This window comes from Mobula hypostoma, chromosome 12, assembly GCF_963921235.1.
Source record: "Mobula hypostoma chromosome 12, sMobHyp1.1, whole genome shotgun sequence".
Lineage (NCBI taxonomy): Eukaryota > Metazoa > Chordata > Chondrichthyes > Myliobatiformes > Myliobatidae > Mobula > Mobula hypostoma.
Window position 1 is genome coordinate 115163259 of NC_086108.1, and position 19010 is coordinate 115182268.

The 19010-nt window shown below is 45.7% G+C and overlaps 1 protein-coding gene across 1 annotated transcript in view; it reads left to right on the forward strand.

Annotated features, from left to right (window-relative positions):
• Positions 1-15039: 15039 nt before the first annotated feature.
• Positions 15040-19010, forward strand: part of LOC134355277 (uncharacterized) — a 111906-nt gene continuing 107935 nt past the window's right edge. The window contains exon 1 of the mRNA XM_063065082.1: positions 15040-15069. The gene's annotated coding sequence lies outside the window, so the exon portion shown is untranslated. The remainder of the gene's footprint in view (positions 15070-19010) is intronic.

Genomic DNA, 19010 nt, shown 5'->3' on the forward strand with positions numbered 1-19010 from the left:
TTAGAACACTGATATTAAATACCCCAAGAGTTAAAAAGCAACAGTGACTACCGTTTAGTAAAGGCTACTGGAGAACAGAAAAACCTGCAAACAGTCAATGGGTCAGGCAGCACCTACAGAGGGAAATCAGAGAGAGAAGGAGTATTGGATACAGTTATGGTTAACCTGCTATCGGAAGGATATCGAGGCTTTGGAGAGGGTGCAGAAGAGGTTCACCAGGATGCTGCCTGGATTAGAGGGCATGGGCTATAATGAGAGGTTGCACAAACTTGGCTTGTTTTCTCTGGAGCAGCGGAAGCTGAGGGGAGATCTGACAGATCTTTATAAGATTATGAGAGGCATAAATACAGTGGAGGGACTGGTTGAAATGTCTAATACCAGAGGGCAGGCATTTAGGGTGAGAGAGGGGATCATTTCAAACAGGATGAGAGATTTTTTTTGTATACAGAGAGTGGTGAGTGCCTGGAATGTGCTGCCTGGGGTGGTGGTAGAGGCAGATACACTGGCGGATTTTAAGAGACATAGAGATCAGCACATGAATGTGAAGAAAATGGAAGAATATGGAAATTATGAAGGCATAAGGGACGAGTTTGGTTGGCCACTTGATGACTAATTTAATTAGTTCGGCACAAGATTGTGGACAGAAAGGCCTGTTCCTGTGCTGTACTGGCCTATTTCCTAACCAAGGGTTAATGTTTCAGGTAAGGAGGGGGTAGAGTTTCTCAAGTGTGTTCCGGAGAACTTTCTTGATCAGTATGTTTCTGGGCCCAACCAGGAAGATGGTGTTGCTAGACTTGGTTCTGGGAAATTAGCCAGACCAAATGGAGCAAACATCCACAGGGAACGTCTGGAAAGTCGGAGCGTAATATCAAAAGGTTTAGAGCAGCTTTGGAACAGGAAATAGGCCACTCCAAGGTAAAAATAGTCAGTCAGACAAGTGCCAATTTCAAAGGACTGAGAACAGATCTGGCACTTTGAGAGTGGAGATGTTTCAGCTAGAGTCCAGGTACATTCCCAAGGAGGAGAAGGGAAGGGAAGTTAATGCCAAAGCTTCCTGGATGACCTGATGGATTGAACATAAAACAGAGCAGAAGAAAAGGGCAGGCAACAGATGCCAGCTTGTTACTTCAAGTGAGAACCCAGCTAATTCAAGATTCAAGATTCAAGATTCTTTAATGTCATTTCCAGTACACAAACGTAAAGGAGAATAAGATCATCACTATTCCGGATCTGATGCAGCACAAAATAAAAACACAAAGGATAAAGAACACAATAATAATAAAAAATACGATAAATATAAATACATAGGATAGCTTATATACATAGATTGATTGTATGTCAATGAGGTGACGCTAGGCACAAGGGTGTCTGTACATAAGGCGACTGACAGGAAATGATAAAGTAGTGGTGGGGTGGGAGTTGTGGGTTTGATCAGCCTTACTGCTGGGGAAAGTAACTGTTTTTGAGTCTAGTGGTCCTGGCATTGATGTTACATAGCCTCCTCCCTGATGGGAGTGGGACTAACAGTCCATGAGCAGGGTGAGTGGGATCCTTCATGGTGTTACTGGCACTATTCCAGCACCTTTCTGTATACATGTGCTTGATGGCAGGTAGGCTGGTGCCAGTGAGGAATTGGATCATCTTGACTACCCGCTGTAGAGCCCTCTTGTTCACTGCAGTGTAGTTTCTGTACCAGACACTTGCCTCCTGATATGAAATAAAGTTTATATCAAGAGGCTGTTTCTGAATGAATTACCCTACACGGAAATAGGCCCTTCAGCCCAGCAAGACTGTGCTTATTGCCAAGCACCCATTGACACAAACACCGTGTAAGGTACAGATAGGCCGTTCAAATCTTTTTCCCAGGGTCAAAATGTTGAATACTCGATAACATGCATTTAACATGAGAGTGGCCAAGTTCAAAGCAGATGTGCGAGGCAAGAATTTCTTTTCCACTGAGTGGAGGGTGCCTGGAATGAGCTGCTGGGGTGGGCGGTGGAGGCAGATACGACAGTGGTGTTTCAGGGACTGATAGACACGAACATGCAGGGAAGGTGGGGATATGGACCATGTTCCGGCAGAATACTGAACGGACAATCAACCAACCCATATTTCTTATAATCTATACAATTTTTTGGGTAGCAGGGTGGAGATATGTCTTTACCAAAGGAGGTATGAGGTGCTCCTTCCTTCCATTAACCTGCAGATCACCCTTGGGCAAGGTGTAGCACCTGTTTAGCCCCCCCAGTCATGGTCACGTGAAGTCATGGGCACAGGTGATGATGGTCGTATGAGCAACTGTTGCATATTACAGGTCCTGGTTACGTGACCACTGATGCCAGGCAGACAATCTCTGAAGAATATTGATAATGGCTGGGGTCACCCGTTTTGTAAAGACACTGTCCAGAAGAAGGCAATGGCAAACTACTTGTAGAAAAATTGGCCAAGAACAGTCATGGTCAAATCCATGATCACCCACATCATTCGATATGGCACATAATGAATGAATGAATGAATATATATTTTATATATTTCAATGTACTGCTGCCGCAAAACAACAAATTTCACAACATGTGCCAGTGATATTAACATACATAGAACATTGAATAGTACAGCACAGTACAGGCCCTTTGGCCCACAATGTTGTGCCGACCCTCAAACCCTGATCCCATATAACCCCCCACCTTAAATTCCTCCATATACCTGTCTAGTTGTCTCTTAAATTTCACTAGTGTATCTACCTCCACCACTGACTCAGGCAGTGCATTCCATGTACCAACCACTCTCTGAATGAAAAACCTTCCTCTAATATCTCCCTTGAACTTCCCACCCCTTACCTTAAAGCCATGTCCTCTTGTATTGAGCAGTGGTGCCCTGGGGAAGAGGCGCTGGCTATCCACTCTATCTATTCCTCTTAATATCTTGTATACCTCTATCATGTCTCCTCTCATCCTCCTTCTCTCAAAAGAGTAAAGTCCTAGCTCCCTCAATCTCTGATCATAATGCATACTCTCTAAACCAGGCAGCATCCTGGTAAATCTCCTCTGTACCCTTTCCAATGCTTCCACATCCTTCCTATAGTGAGGCGACCAGAACTGGACACAGTACTCCAAGTGTGGCCAAACCAGAGTTTTATAGAGCTGCATCATTACCTCGCGACTCTTAAACTCTATCCCTCAACTTATGAAAGCTAACACCCCATAAGCTTTCATAACTACCCTATCTACCTGTGAGGCAACTTTCAGGGATCTGTGGACATGTACCCCAAGATCCCTCTGCTCCTCCACACTACCAAGTATCCTGCCATTTACTTTGTACTCTGCCTTGCAGTTTGTCCTTCCAAAGTGTACCACCTCACACTTCTCCGGATTGAACTCCATCTGCCACTTCTCAGCCCACTTCTGCATCCTATCAATGTCTCTCTGCAAACTTCAACAATCTTCTACACTATCCACAACATCACCAACCTTCGTGTCGTCTGCAAACTTGCCAACCCACTCTTCTACCCCACATCCAGGTCGTTAATAAAAATCATGGAAAGTAGAGGTCGCAGAACCGATCCTTGTGGGACACCACTAGTCACAACCCTCCAAACTGAATGTACTCCCTCCACCACAACCCTCTGCCTTCTGCAGGCAAGCCAATTCTGAATCCACCTGGCCAAACTTCCCCGGATTCCATGCCTTCTGACTTTCTAAATAAGCCTACTGTGTGGAACCTTGTCAAATGTCTTACTAAAATCCATGTAGATCACAGCCACTGCACTACCCTCATCTATATGCCTGGTCACCTCCTCAAAGAACTCTATCAGGCTTGTTAGACACGATCTGCCCTTCACAAAGCCATGCTGACTGTCTCTGATCAGACCATGGTTCTCTAAATGCCCATAGATCCTATCTCTAAGAATCTTTTTCAACAGCTTTCCCACCACAGACGTAAGGCTCACTGGTCTATAATTACCCGGACTATCCCTGCTACCTTTTTTGAACAAGGAGATGACATTCACCTCCCTCCAATCCTCTGGTACCATTGCCGTAGACAACAAGGACATAAAGATCCTAGCCAGAGGCTCAGCTATCTCTTCCCTCGCCTCATGGAGTAGCCTGGGGAATATTCTGTCAGGCCCCGGGGACTTATCCATCCTAATGTATTTTAACAACTCCAACATCTCCTCTCCCTTAATATCAACATGCTCCAGAACATCAACCTCACTCATATTGTTCTCACCGTCATCAAGTTCCCTCTCATTGGTGAATACCGAAGAGAAGTATTCATTAAGGACCTCGCTCACTTCCACAGCCTCCAGGCACATCTTCCCATCTTTATCTCTATCGGTCCTACCTTCACTCCTGTCATCCTTTTGTTCTTCACATAATTGAAGAATGCCCTGAGGTTTTCCTTTACCCTACTCGCCAAGGCCTTCTCATGCCCCCTTCTTGCTCTTCTCAGCCCCTTCTTAAGCTCCTTTCTTGCTTCCCTATATTCCTCAATAGACCCATCTGATCCTTGCTTCCTAAACCTCATGTATGCTGCCTTCTTCCATCTGACTAGATTTTCCACCTCACTTGTCACCCATAGTTCCTTCACCCTACCGTTCTATATCTTCCTCACCAGGACAAATGTATCCCTAACATCCTGCAAGCGATCCCTAAACATCGACCTCATGTCCACAGTACATTTCCCTGCAAAAACATCATCCCAATTCACACCCACAGGTTCTAGTCTTATAGCCTCATAATGATTCTATCCTTTTCCATGGTAATGCTAAAGGCCAGGGAGCGGTGGTTACTGTCCCCCAAATGCTCACCCACTGAGAGATCTGTGACCTGACCCAGTTCATTACCTAATACTAGAACTAGTATGGCATTCCCCCTCGTCGGCCTGTCAACATACTGTGACAGGAATCCATCCTGGACACACTGAACAAACCTTGCCCCCTCTAAACCATTGGAACTAGTCAGGTGCCAATCAATATTAAGGAAGTTAAAGTCACCCACGATAACAACCCTGTTATTTTTGCAACTTTCCAAAATCAGCGCCTCGGTATCTCTGCTGCTACCAGGGTGCCTATAGAATACTCCCAATAGAGTAACTGCTGCCTTCCTGTTCCTGACTTCCACCCATACTGACTCAAAAGAGGATCCTGCTAGATTACCCACCCTTTCTGTAGCCGTAATAGTATCCCTGGCCAGTAATGCCACCCCTCCTCCCCTTTTCCTCCCTCTCTATCCCTTTTAAAGCACTGAAATCCAGGAATATTGAGAATCCATTCCTGCCCTGGTGCCAGCCAAGTCTCTGTAATGGCCACTACATCATAATTCCATGTATGTATCCGAGCTTTCAGTTCATCACCTTTGTTTCTGATGCTTCTTGCATTGAGGTACACGCACTTTAGCCCTTCTACCTTATTACCTTTACACACTTTATTCTGCTTCTCTTTCCTCAAAGCCTCTTTATATGTTAGATCTGGCTTTACTCCATGCACTATACTTGCAGTTCTCGCATGACCTTTATCCTCCTCCTCCACCACACTATCTGCTCTAACACTATGGCTCCCCTCCCCTCGCAAAACTAGTTTAAACCACCCCCCCCCCCCGGAGCAGCACTAGCAAACCTTCCGGCAAGGATGTTAGTCCCCCTCCAGTTCAGGTGCAAACCGTCCCGTCGGAACAGGTCCCACCTTCCAATCTGATTCTCAAGTCAAGTCAAGTCAAATTGGTTTTATTGCCATTTCAAGCATAAGCTGCTGGTACAGTACACAGTTAAAATGAAACAACGTTCCTCCAGGACCATGGTGATGCAGTTAGATTAAGTTGCCATCCTATGCTGTACTGTTCAATATTCTATGTTTCCCTCCAGATTCCACCCCTCACCCACACACTGGGGACAATTTACAGCAACCAATTAATCTGCCAACCCATATGTCTTTAGGATGTGGAAGGGAACTGGAGCACTCGAGGGAAGCCCACATTATCAGCACCAGGACTAAACCCAAGCTGCTGGAGCATTGAGACAGAGATTGTTCAGCTGCACAATTCAAAATTAACATCTGAATGAAAATAAAGGCAGAAAATGTGCAAAACTTAGCTATGTAGCACTGTCTCCTTCTCATTTATTGTCCTACGACATTATTTATTGTCCTTCCTCAGACGCTGCCTGACCAGCTGACCATTCGCACCATTTCCTAGTTGCACGTTGTTCAGACTGGCAGTGTTTCAGACTCCTAGCTTGTAGGTCTCTAGCCCGAAGTGTAAGGTGCTTGTGATGGAAGATCTGTTGTGCTGAAAGGGAGAGATCCAGGTATGGAGGAAGGTCTGACAAAAACACCTGCTGCTGAATGATGGATGGAAATGAAATCCGAATCAGGTTTGTTATCACTGACATGGAGCACAGAATGGCACGGGAACAGGCCCTTTGGCTCACAATTTTGTGCCAAACCAGATAAATTAATCATCAAATGGCCTACTGAACTAATTCTTCATGTCTACAAAATGTCCGTAAGCTCCGATTTTCCTCATGTTCAGGTGCTTATCTAAACGTCTCTTAAACAGTGGTTAGCAGTACCAGCAACCCAGGCTCATTCCATGCCACTACGTATAAGGAGTTTGAATGTTCTCCCTGTGACCACATGGGTTTCCTCCCACATGCCAAAGACGTACCGGCCGGTGGGTAACTGGCCAATGTAAATCGTCCTGTGATGAGGCTAGGATTAAATCAGAGGATTGCTGTGCAGCTGGACTCAAAGGGCTCAAAGGGCCTGCTCTGCGCTGTATCTGAATAAATAAATAAATTAACCCATCCCTAAAGTATCTGCCTCTGTCAGCACTTTCCAGGCACCCACCACTCTCTGTGTAAAAAACTTGCCCCTCACATCTTCTTTGAAATCATTCCCTCTCACTCAAATGCATGCTCTCTGGTATTATACATTTCGACCTTTGTTGTTATACAGCAGCCGTATAGAGCAATACATAAAAATTAGTATAAGTTACAATAAGAAGCACATTCAATGGCCACTTTATTGGAGGTAACTAATAAAGAGTATGTTCACAGACTTCTGCTTCTGTAGCTCATCCACTTCAAGGTTCGATGTGTTGTGCATTCCCAGATGCTCTTCTGTACACCACTGTTGTAACGTGTACCATTTGAGCTACTGTCACCTTTCTATCAGCTTGAACTAGTCTGGCCATTCTCCTCTCACCTCTCTCATTAACAAGTTGCTTTTGCCCACAGAAAAGCCGATCACTGGATTTTTTTTTTGTTTTTCACACCATTCTCTGTAAACTTTAGAGACTATTATGCATGAAAACCCTAGCAGATCAGCAGTTTCTGAGATATTCAAACCACTCCATCTGGCACCAACAATCAATCCACTTAGATGACATTTCTTCTCCATTCTGATGTTTCATCTGAACAGCAACTGAATCTCTTGACCATGTCTGCATGCTCTTATGCATTGAGGTGCTGCCACATGATTGACTGATTAGATATTTACATTAATCAATTTCCCCCAGGATCAATAAAGTATGACTATGACTATGACTATGACTATAACGACCTGTGGCTCTGACATCAATTGCTATGAAGTGCTTCGAGAGATTGGTTATGGCACACATCAACCACAGCCTACAGGTCAACCTTGATGCTTTGCAATTCGCTTACCGGAGCAGCAGGTCAACGGCAGAAGCCATCTCTCTGGCCCTACATTCCTCTTTAGAACACCTGGAGAATAAGGACGCATACATAAGGCTCCTTTTCATTGACTACAGCTCTGCTTTTAATACCATCATTCCAAATAAACTGATTCCTAAGCTCCGGAACCTGGGCCTTAGCACTCAGATCTGCAGCTGGATCTTCAACTTCCTCACAGACAGGACACAGGCTGTAAAAATAGGGGACAAGCTCTCCTCTACAATCACTCTGAGCACCGATGCCTCACAAGGCTGTGTACTCAGCCCCCTGCTGTACTCACTGTACACCCATGATTGTGTAGCAAAGTTTCTATCAAACTCAATATACAAGTTTGCTGATGATACAACAATTGTAGGCTGTATCTCGGGTAATGATGAGTTTGAGTACAGAGAGGAAATTAAGAACCTGGTGGCATGGTGTGAAGACAATAACCTATCACTCAACGTCAGCAAGATGAAGGAATTGGTTGACGACTTCAGAAGGAGTAGCGGACCGCACGACCCCATTTACATCGGTGGTGCGCAAGTGGAACAGGTCAAAAGCTTTAAGTTCCTCGGGGTCAATGTCACAAATGACCTGACTTGGTCCAACCAAGCAGAGTTCACTGCCAAGAAGGCCCACCAGCACCTTTACATACTGCGAAAGCTAAAGAAATTTGGCCTGTCCCCTAAAACACTCACTAATTTTTATAAATACACCATAGAAAGCATTCTTCTAGGGTGCATCACAACCTGGTATGGAAGTTGTCCTGTCCAAGACGGAAAGAAGCTGCAGAAGGTCGTGAACATGACGCAGCACATCACACAAACCAATCTTCCGTCCGTGGACTCACTTTACACCACACGCTGTCGGAGCAGTGCCGCCAGGATAATCAAGGACACGACCCACCCAGCCAACAGACTTTTCGTCCCTCTTCCCTCCCGGAGAAGGTTCAAGAGCTTGAAGACTCGTACGGCCAGATTTGGGAACAGCTTCTTTCCAACTGTGATAAGACTGTTGAACGGATCCTGACCCCGATCTGGGCCGTACCCTCCAAATATCCGGACCTGCCTCTTGGTTTTTTTGTACTACCTTACTTCCCATTTTTCTATTTTCTATTTATGATTTATAATTTAAATTTTTAATATTTACTAATTTTAACTATTTTCAATATTTTTATTATTTAATATTTGTAATCCAGGGAGTGTGAAGCGCAGAATCAAATATCTCTGTGATGATTGTATGTTCTAGTACCAATTGTTTGGCGACAATGAAGTATAAAGTATAAGTAACAAGCAGGTGTACAGGCGTACCTAATAAAGTGGCCACTGGGTGTATAAATAAACACTGCAAAAATGAGAGCCAAGTGGCGAGGTACTGGTCATGAGTTCATGGCGGTTCCAAAATCGGATGGCGGAGGGGACGAAGCTGTTTCTGAAACATTGAGTGTGTGTCTTCAGGCTCCTGTACCTCCTTTTAGATGGTAGCAGTGAGGAAAGGTCATGTCCTGGGTGATGGGGTCCTTAATGATGTATGCCACCTTTCTGAGATGTCCCCTTTTGAAAAAGTCATTGATGGTGGAGAGGCTAGTGTCTGAGATGGGGCTGGTGTTGAGTGTGGCTTCAGGCTCCTGTACCACCTCCCTGATGGTACTAACAAGAAGAGGGCATGTCCAGGTGAGGGTCTTTCATCAAGATAGTGATACAGAGAAGATCCACCAGCTCACTGGTAACAATGGCACAGATGCATAGTGTTGCCAAGACCACCTACGGCCCAAACTCCCAAGACCCTCCATCACCGAGGGCCAACAAATCCAGCTGGAAGGAGCACGTTAAGGATGTGACAGGAGCAGCCGCCCTTCTTACGATCCAATCTCAGTATCACACGCACCCAACACCAGGTTGAAAAGACCATATGTCAGATGGCAAACAATAAGGCTTGTGAAGCAGATGGCATCCCTGGCTGAGAGAAGCTTCTGGCAAAAATCAACAGACTCCTCTCCCTTCTCTGACAAGAGTGAGCATGAAGGGGGAAGAAGATGAAATAATCCTGGCCATCTTCAACAACACAAAGCAGGCCATTTGTGCCCTCTTGCCTGTTCTGCCATGCAACAGATGACAGCTGATCTTTTTGTCCTCACCCATATTACTCTATTCCTCTGATATCTGATCGAACAAGGCCACATTGGCAGTGGGTAGAGCCACTGCCTCATGGCTCCAGAGACACGGGTTCAATCCCACCATCCAGCACAGTCTGTGTGGAGTTTGCACATTCTCTCTGTGACTGTGTGTTTCTCCCAAGAGTTCCAGATCTTGAACTACTTTGCTCCACTTGTTATCTCTCGCTCTGTGCCACCCTGCTCTCTCTCTCTCCCCCCCATCTTCTCTCTGTTTCTCTCCCCTCTCTCTCCTGAGTCTCTCCCTTCCTGTCCCTGAAACACTCTCCCATTTCCTCTCCCCATCTCTCTCTCTCTCTCTCTCTCCTTCCCCCTCTCGCTGTCTCTTTCTCTCTCCTGCTTACCTCACCTACTTGGCACTACCCACCCATCATCTTACACACCTCCTCAGTCCACGAATCACCTCAGAATCCTGTCTCAACACTCCCCTTCCTGCCTGAATACTGACCATTTCTCCTGCAAGTCCGATGCGGTGTTTGAGTCCGAGAACGAGAGGGTCGAACTTCAGGTTCCCTGGAGCAAATATAACCGACAGCCTGTCCTAGATGCTATGACCAAGAATGCCCACCAATGCCTCTACTTCCTCAGGAGTTTAATGAAATTAGGCATGTCCCCTTTGAAGAACATCTATTTATATCAACGCACCAGAGAAAGCATCCCATCACAACTGCTCTGCCCCTGAACGCAAGGAACTGCAGAGTTGTGGACATAGCTCAGCACATCACAGAAACCAGACTCCCCTCCAAAGTTCAAAATGATCAAAGTAATTTTATTATCAAGGTACATATATGTCACCATATACAACCCTGAGATTCATTTTCTTGTGGGCATTCACAAGAAACACAACAGAATCAATGAAAGGCCAACCCCAATAGGCTGGAGATAATGATACAGGTTAAACAACTTACTTAACAGATATCGCCATTCAAAACACACATAAATCAATGTGAAAATCACCAGAAATATGCTGAATTAAAAGAGGAAATTGAAAGGCTATGGAAGATGAACAGAACCAGAAGCAGGTTTATTGTCACCGGCATGTGTCGTGAAATTTGTTAACTTAGCCGCAGTTCAATACAATACATAATAATATTGAAAAAAAAGTAAATCAGATTTAAAATAGTGCAAAAACAGAAATAATACGTATTTTTAAAACAGTGAGGTAGTGTTTATGGGTTCAATGTCCATTTAGGAATCGCATGGCAGAGGGGAATAAGCTGTTCCTGAATCGCTGAGCGAGTGCTTTCAGGCTTCTGTACCTCCTTCCTGATGGTAGCAATGAAAAAAGGGCATGCCTTGGATGATGGGGGGTCTTTTCTGAGGCACAGCTCCTGAAGATGCCTTGGATACTGTGGACTCTAGTTTCCAAGATGGAGCTGACTGACTTTACAACTTTCTGTAGCTTCTTTTGGTTCTGTGCAGTAGACCCACCCCATACCAGACAGTGATGCATCTGTAGAATTTTTGGAGTGTCTTAGGTGACAAACCAAATCTCCTTCAGCTCCTAATGAAATATAGCCTTAGTCTTGCTTTCTTTATAGTTGCATCAATATCTTGTGACCAGGTTAGGTCCTTAGAGATCTTGACACTTGGGAACTTGAAATTGCTCACTCTCTCCACTTCTGATCCCTCCATGAGGATTTGTTCATGTTCCCTCATCTTACCCTTCCCAAAGTCCAGAATCAGCTCTTTCTGTCATTGAGTGCAAGGTTGTTGCTGCAGCACGACTCCACTAACTGATGGATCTCACTCCTGTGCGTCCTCTCGTCTCCATCTCAAATTCTACCAACAGTGGTTGTATCATAGCAAATTTCTAGATGGTATTTGAGCTGAGCCTAGCCACACAGTCATGGGTATAGAGAGAGTAGAGCAGTGGGCAAAGCATACACCCGAGGTGCACCAGTGTTGAGGAGGAGATGTTATCACCAATCCGCACAGATCGTGGTCGTCCGGTTAGGAAGTCGAGGATCCAATTGCAGAGGGAGGTACAGAGGCCCAGGTTCTGTAGCTTATTGATCAGGACTGTGAGAATGATGGTGTTTAATGCTGAGCTATAGTTGACAGACAGTATCCTGTTGTAGGTATTTGTTGTTCCAGGTGGTCTGAAGCCGTGTAGAGAGCCATTGAGATTGCATCTGCCGTTGACCTATTGTGGCTATAGGCAAATTGCAATGGGTCCAGGTCCTTGCTGAGGCAGGAGTTCAGTCTAGTCATGACCAACCTCTCAAAGCATTTCGTCACTGTCGATGTGAGTGCTACTGGGCGATAGTCATCAAAGCAGCTCACACTACTCTCCTTAGGCACTGGTATCATTGTTGCCTCTTTGAAGCAAGTGGTAACTTCCAACCATAGCAGTGAGAGGTTGAAAATGTTCATGAATCCTCCTGCCAGTTCATTGACACAAGTACTCCATTGGGACCTTCTGCCTTGCGAGGGTTCACCCTCTTTAAAGACTGCCTAACATCGGCCTTTGAGACAGCGGTCACAGGGTTACCAGGTGTCACAAGCAAGGATTTGGCAGCGTAGCAGATATGGTAATTGCGCTCATAAATATGTCTGTGTCAGCTAATTATTATTTCATTGTGATGGCATTTAACTCCATTCTTCTTGTTGAGACTTGAGAGCAAAGCACAACAACGTTTCACTGCCTGCTTGTGTTCGGCCTTGTCTGAGAAATTGGACTGTCGTGTCAACTGACTGAAGACCAGCAGTATTCATTTTATATTTAATTATTCCTTTCAGCTGTAGCATTAGCTTCGTTTTCCATTTGAGAGTTTTAGTTAACGGCCCTGTTTGGCCTAGTGTTTATTGTTTTCTTTTTCCCTCTAACCCTGTTAGCATTAAAATCTGTGAACTATCAACCCACTTCAGCATCTCTTGCTCTGCACTTGGGCCTTATCTGAACGCAGTGACACAGGGTGCAACAGGGATCCTCACAGCTGTAGTTATATTCTCCCTTTCAAAGTGAGCAGGACAAGTGTTGAGCTCATCTGGTAGTGAAGCATCACTGCCATTCATGATGTTGGGTTTCGCTTTGTAGGAAGTAAAGTCCTGCAATCAGAGTTGTTGTACATCCGATGTCACCTCCAACCTCGCGTGGAATTGTTTCTTCTATCTTGAAATGGTCCTTGCAATACATACCTGGTTTTCCTGTACAGACCTGGGTCACCAGACTTGACTGCAACCAGCAGATGACGTACCTCCTGGTTCAACCACGGTTTACATTGTCCCAGTACTAATATCTAAAACTGGTGTCATCCCAATGTCACTACACAATAGCATTAAACAATTAGGTCTACACAGAAATTTTTATGTAAATCTCTAGAATGTCACAATACTAAACATCACAAGAATAGTCTGATAGTTCCTAGAAATTGAGAAATAAGTGTGCTTGGCTATGTTTGAGCAGAGAACAAAATAAAAATAATAAAAATCGATAAATATCGAGAATGTAAGATGAAGAATCCTTGAAGTGAGTCCAGTTGGGAGGAAACAGTTCAGTGATGGGGCGAGTGAAGTTTTCCCCTCTGGCTCAAGAGCCTGATGGTTGAAGGGTAATAACTGTTCCTGAATTTGATGGTGTGAGTGCTGAGGCTCCTGTACCTCTGTCCTGGCAGCAGGAGTGGAAGAACAGAGTCCTCCATAGACTCTGTCTATATTTCTCACTGCCTCAGTAAAGCACTCTTATCATCTTCTCCTGCCTCTCATCAAGCAGAAATACAAGACCTGAAGGCACATACCAACGGGCTGAAGGACAGCCTGTAGCCGACTGTTATAAGCTATTGAACAGTTGTATGTACGATAATATGAACTGTTGATCTCACAGTCTATCTTGCATTGATATTGTCTCGCTGCATTGCAGATTCTCACTTTATTCTACATTGTTCTACCTCTAGATGGTTGCTATACACGAATGCTCCGGATGGCTCTTGATGTGAGCTGGCAACAGCACATGACGAACGTCGAGCTCTATAACAACCTACCGATGCTCACCACTAAAATTGAGGCGAGAGGACTGCAACTAGTGGGACACCGTCTACACCACCCCGAGCTACCTGCCAGCCTATTCATCATATGGGAGCCGAAGCACGGGAGGATGAACCCTGGGCGCCCTCCCAAGACTATGGTCAACGCGCTTCCCGAAGACAGCGGCGCGGCTGATGAACACACTGATGAGGGAGAGGGAGAAGTGGAGAGTCCGTCATTGTGCCCGACGCCGGCCCCCTAGGCCTGAGTCGACGTAGTATTAGTAGTCTACCTCAATGCACTGTGTAATGATCTCATCTGTATGAACAGGACGCAAGACAAGCTTTTCATTGGATCTCAGTACATGTGACAATAATAAACCAACTCCATTGATTTGTTTGCTGCTCAGCCCACTGAGTTTATCCAGGATATTGTTACTTCAGGTTCCAGCGTCTGGTCTCTAAAGCTGTGCAGGGTCAATGGTGGGTACACTTGCTGCTGTAGCTTGCTCCCAGTTTGTAGATGAGTGAGGGTGGGGAAGCAGTTGATTGGAAGGTGGAGAGAAGGGACCAGAATGTGGAGTAACAAACAGTCTGCTGAAGAAACTCAGAGGGTCAGGCAGCATCTTCTGTTCGGTGAAGACCCTTCATCTGGAGCGAAAGAGTAGAGGGGAGATAGTCGGGGGAAGGGATGGACCAAGAGCTGAGAGACGATGGGTGGACCCAAGTGAGGGAGGGGTGATATGCAGATAGAGGAGTGGGAACAGTGAGGAGGTGGAGGAATGTGTGGGTGGGGGAGGGCTAAGAAACAGGGTGATGAGGCTAGGAAGAATCGGGAAGATCAGGATCGAAGAGGTGTGACAGAGGGGAAGCAGATTACCTGAGAATGGAGAATTCAGTATTTGTACCATGGGGATACAGACTACCTCGGCGGAATATACAGAAATGGGATTGCACATTGAGTCAGCATAGATGCGATGGGCCAAATGGTCTCAAACGCAGTACACCGCGAGGCCGACACCACTCCGGTCCTCCCCGCCCTGCTTCCGGTCATCCCGACTCCGCCCGCGCTCCGGAGGCGGTTGGCATCTGTGGGCGGGACCATGGCCTCGCGCTCGAAGATGGTATGAAACCGGAGCAGGCGACGGGGCGCCGCGCATGCGCTGATTCCGAGCGTTGGTGGTTTCCGTAGCAACGGGCGTCGCCTGGACTGCTCGAGGTCCCAGCTGCCGCGGAGTGCCGCATGTCCGCGCTGGACCGGTAGGTCTCCGGTCTCCGGGCCCAGGGAGTGCGGCCCGCGGCCTCTCCTGGCTGTGAGGTGTAATTGTGGGCGGCTGTTTTGTAGGTTATATGTCACACGCTGGATGGGGTCATGTTTGGGATGGCGGGGGGGGGGGTCACAGTGCACGTGGTGTCGCGTTTGGAAGGGCACTGTTGATGTTGTCAGAGAAGAGACAGAACATTATAGTTCAGAAACGGGCTCGTTGGCTCATCGAGTCAGTGCTGAACCCGTAATCCACCTAGGCCCATCAAGCCGCACCCAGAACATAGCCTTCCCTGCCCCTCCCATCCGTGTACCATCCAAATTTCTCTGGTATGTTTAAATAGAACATCAAACTGATACTTTGGCAGCAGCTTCTCCATAGGTGCACCACCCTCTGATTGAACTGGTGGAATGTCTAGAATGCCAACCAGGTGGCTTTTGAGAGTAGCTTGTGCCTGAGCACACCAGGGGTCTAGCTATTCTGCATAGTGTGCTCTGCAATGAACCAGAATTGATTAGTGAGCTTAAGATAAAAGAACCCTTAGAGGCAAATGATCATGATATGATTGAATTTGCCCTGCAATTTGAGAAGGGGAAGCTAAAGTCAGATATGTCAGTGTTACAGCATTCTTCAGCCAGAGAGTGGTGAAACTGTGGAATTCCTTCCCACAAACAGCTGTGGAGGCCAAGTCTTTATGTATATTTAAGGCAGAGATTGACAGATTCTTGTTTGGTCAAAGCATGAAGGGAAACAGGGAGGAGGCAAGGGATTGGGGCTAAGAAGATATTTGGATGCAATAAGTATGCAATATGATCAGAGATTAAGGGAGCTAGGGCTTTACTCTTTGGAGAGAAGGAGGATGAGAGGAGACATGATAGAGGTGTACAAGATAATAAGAGGAATAGATAGCCAGCGCCTCTTCCCCAGGGCACCACTGCTCAATACAAGAGGACATGGCTTTAAGGTAAGGGGTGGGAAGTTCAAGGGGGATATTAGAGGAAGGTTTTTTACTCAGAGAGTGGTTGTTGCGTGGAATGCACTGCCTGAGTCAGTGGTGGAGGCAGATACACTAGTGAAGTTTAAGAAACTACTAGACAGGTATATAGAGGAATCTAAAGTGGGGGCTTATATGCGAGGCAGGGTTTGAGGGTCGGCACAACATTGTGGGCCGAAGGGCCTGTACTGTGCTGTACTATTCTATGTTCTATGTGCTATGGATCAGCCATGATGAAATGGCAGAGCAGTCTCAGTAGACGAAATGGCCTAAATCTGCTCCTTTGTCTCATGGTATGACAGTGGAATAAAGGGAATTACAGAGACCTGAGAGAGGAGTTGGCCAGAAGACCACTGGCAGGGTTGACAGCAGTTCAGCAATGGCGGGAATTTCTGAAAGCAATTCAGAAGGCACAGGATATGTGTATCCCAAAGAGAAAAAGTATTCTAAAGGAAAGATGACACAACCATGGCTAACAAGAGAAGTCAAGCCCAACATAAAAGCCAAAGAGAGGGCATATAATAGAGCAAAAATCAGTGGGAAGTTATAGGATTGGGAAACTGGCCATTGGGAAGGGAACTGAAAAGTTGTTAGGTGGTAAAGATGGAATACAAAAGCAAGCTGGCCGATAATATTAAAGAGGATACCAAAAGTTTCTTCAGGTATATAAAGAGTAAAAGAGGTGAGGGTGGATATTGGACCATTAGAACATGATCCCGGAGAGCTAGTAAAAGGGGACAAGGAAATGGCAAAGAAACTGAATAAATAGTTTGCATCAGTCTTCACTGTGGTAGACACTCGCAGTATGGTGGAAGTTCCAGGTGTCAGAGGTCATGAAGTGTGTACTACCAGTACTAGGGAGGAGGTTATTGGGAAACTAAAAAGTCTGAAGGTAGATAAGTCACCAGGACCAGATGCATACACCTCAGAGTTCTGAAAGAGGTGGCTGAAGAGATTGAGGTGGCATTTGTAATGATCTTTCTAGAATCATTTGGTTTTGGAATGGTTCTGGAAGACTGAAAAAGTGCAAATGTCACTCCACTCTTCAAGAAGGGAGAGAGGCAGATTAAAGGAAATTTTAGCCCAGTTAGTCTGACTTCACTGGTTCTGAAGATGCTCAAATTGATGTGGTTTCAGGGTACTTAGAGGCACATGATAAAATAGGACATAGTCAGTATGGTTTCCTCAAGGGAAAATCTTGCCTAATAAATCTGTTGGAAATCTTTGAAGAAATAACAAGCAGGATAGACAAAGGAGAATCAGCTGGATTTTCAGAAGGCCTTTTGACAAGGTGCCACATGTGAGGCTGCTTAACAAATTAAGAGGCCATGGTAATCCAGGCAAGAGACTAGCATGGATAAAGCAGTGGCTGATTGGCGGGAGGCAAAGAGTGGGAATAAAAGGAGCCTTTCCTGGTTGGCTGCTGGTGACTAGTGGCATTCCACAGGGGTCTGTGTTGGAACCACTTCTTTTCGTGTTATATGTCAATGACTTGGATGATGGAATTGATGGCTTTGTTACGAAGTTTGAGGATGATACAAAGATAGGTGGAGGGGCAGGTAGTTTTGAGGAAGTAGAGAGGCGACAGAAGGACTTGGACAGAATAGGAGAATGGGCAAAGAAGTGGCAGATGGGATACATTGTTGAAAAATGTATGGTCTTGCGCTTCGGTAGAAGAAATAAAAGGGTAGACTATTTTCTAAATGGAGAGACAATTGAAAAATTTGAGGTGCAAAGGGACTTGGGAGTTCTCGTGCAGGATTCCCTAAAAATTAATTTTCAGTTTGTGGTGAGGAAGGCAAACATGACGTTAGCCATCATTTCAAGAAGACTAGAATATAAAAGCAAGGATGTAATGTCGAGGCCAGGTCTTTATGTATATTTAAGGCAGCAGTTCAATGCAGTACATAATCTAGCAGAGAGAGAGAAAAAAATAGTAATAAATAACAACACACATAAAAGTTGCTGGTGAACGCAGCAGGCCAGGCAGCATCTCTAGGAAGAGGTACAGTCGACGTTTCAGGTGAGACCCTTCGTCAGGACTAACTGAAGGAAGAGTTAGTAAGAGATTTGAAAGTGGGAGGGGGAGGGGGAGATCCGAAATGATAGGAGAAGACAGGAGGCGGAGGGATGGAGCCAAGAGCTGGACAGGTGATTGGCAAAGGGGATATGAGAGGATCATGGGACAGGAGGTCCGGGGAGAAAGACAAGGGGGAGGGGGGAAACCCAGAGGATGGGCAAGGGGTATAGAGGGACAGAGGGAGAAAAAGGAGAGTGAGAGAAGAATGTGTGTATAAAAATAAATAATGGATGGGGTACGAAGGGGAGGTGGGGCATTAGCGGAAGTTAGAGAAGTCGATGTTCATGCCATCAGGTTGGAGGCTACCCAGACGGAATATAAGGTGTTGTTCCTCCAACCTGAGTGTGGCTTCATCTTTACAGTAGAGGAGGCCGTGGATAGACATGTCAGAATGGGAATGGGATGTGGAATTAAAATGTGTGGCCACTGGGAGATCCTGCTTTCTCTGGCGGACAGAGCGTAGGTGTTCAGCAAAGCGGTCTCCCAGTCTGCGTTGGGTCTCAATAAATAAACTGTGACCTCTTTAGTGCAAGGGGTTTAGATTGGGCAGATTTTGTATGAGTTTCCAGGAAGGTTTCTTAAATCAATATGTGGACAGTCCAAAGAGAGGAGGGGTCGTACTGGACCTGGTGGGGGGTATTAGCCTGGTCAGGTGACTGACTTTTCAGTAGGTTAACAGTAAGGGAACAGTGACCACAACTCCTTAACTTTCAGGATACAGTGCCTATAAAAAGTATTCACCCCCTTGGAAGTTTTACAACATTGAATTACTGTGGACTTAATTTGGTTCTTTTGATGCTGGATGTCTGTAATTAGCGGAGTTTATCAGGGATCTGTGCTGGGACCTCTGCTGTTCGAGATG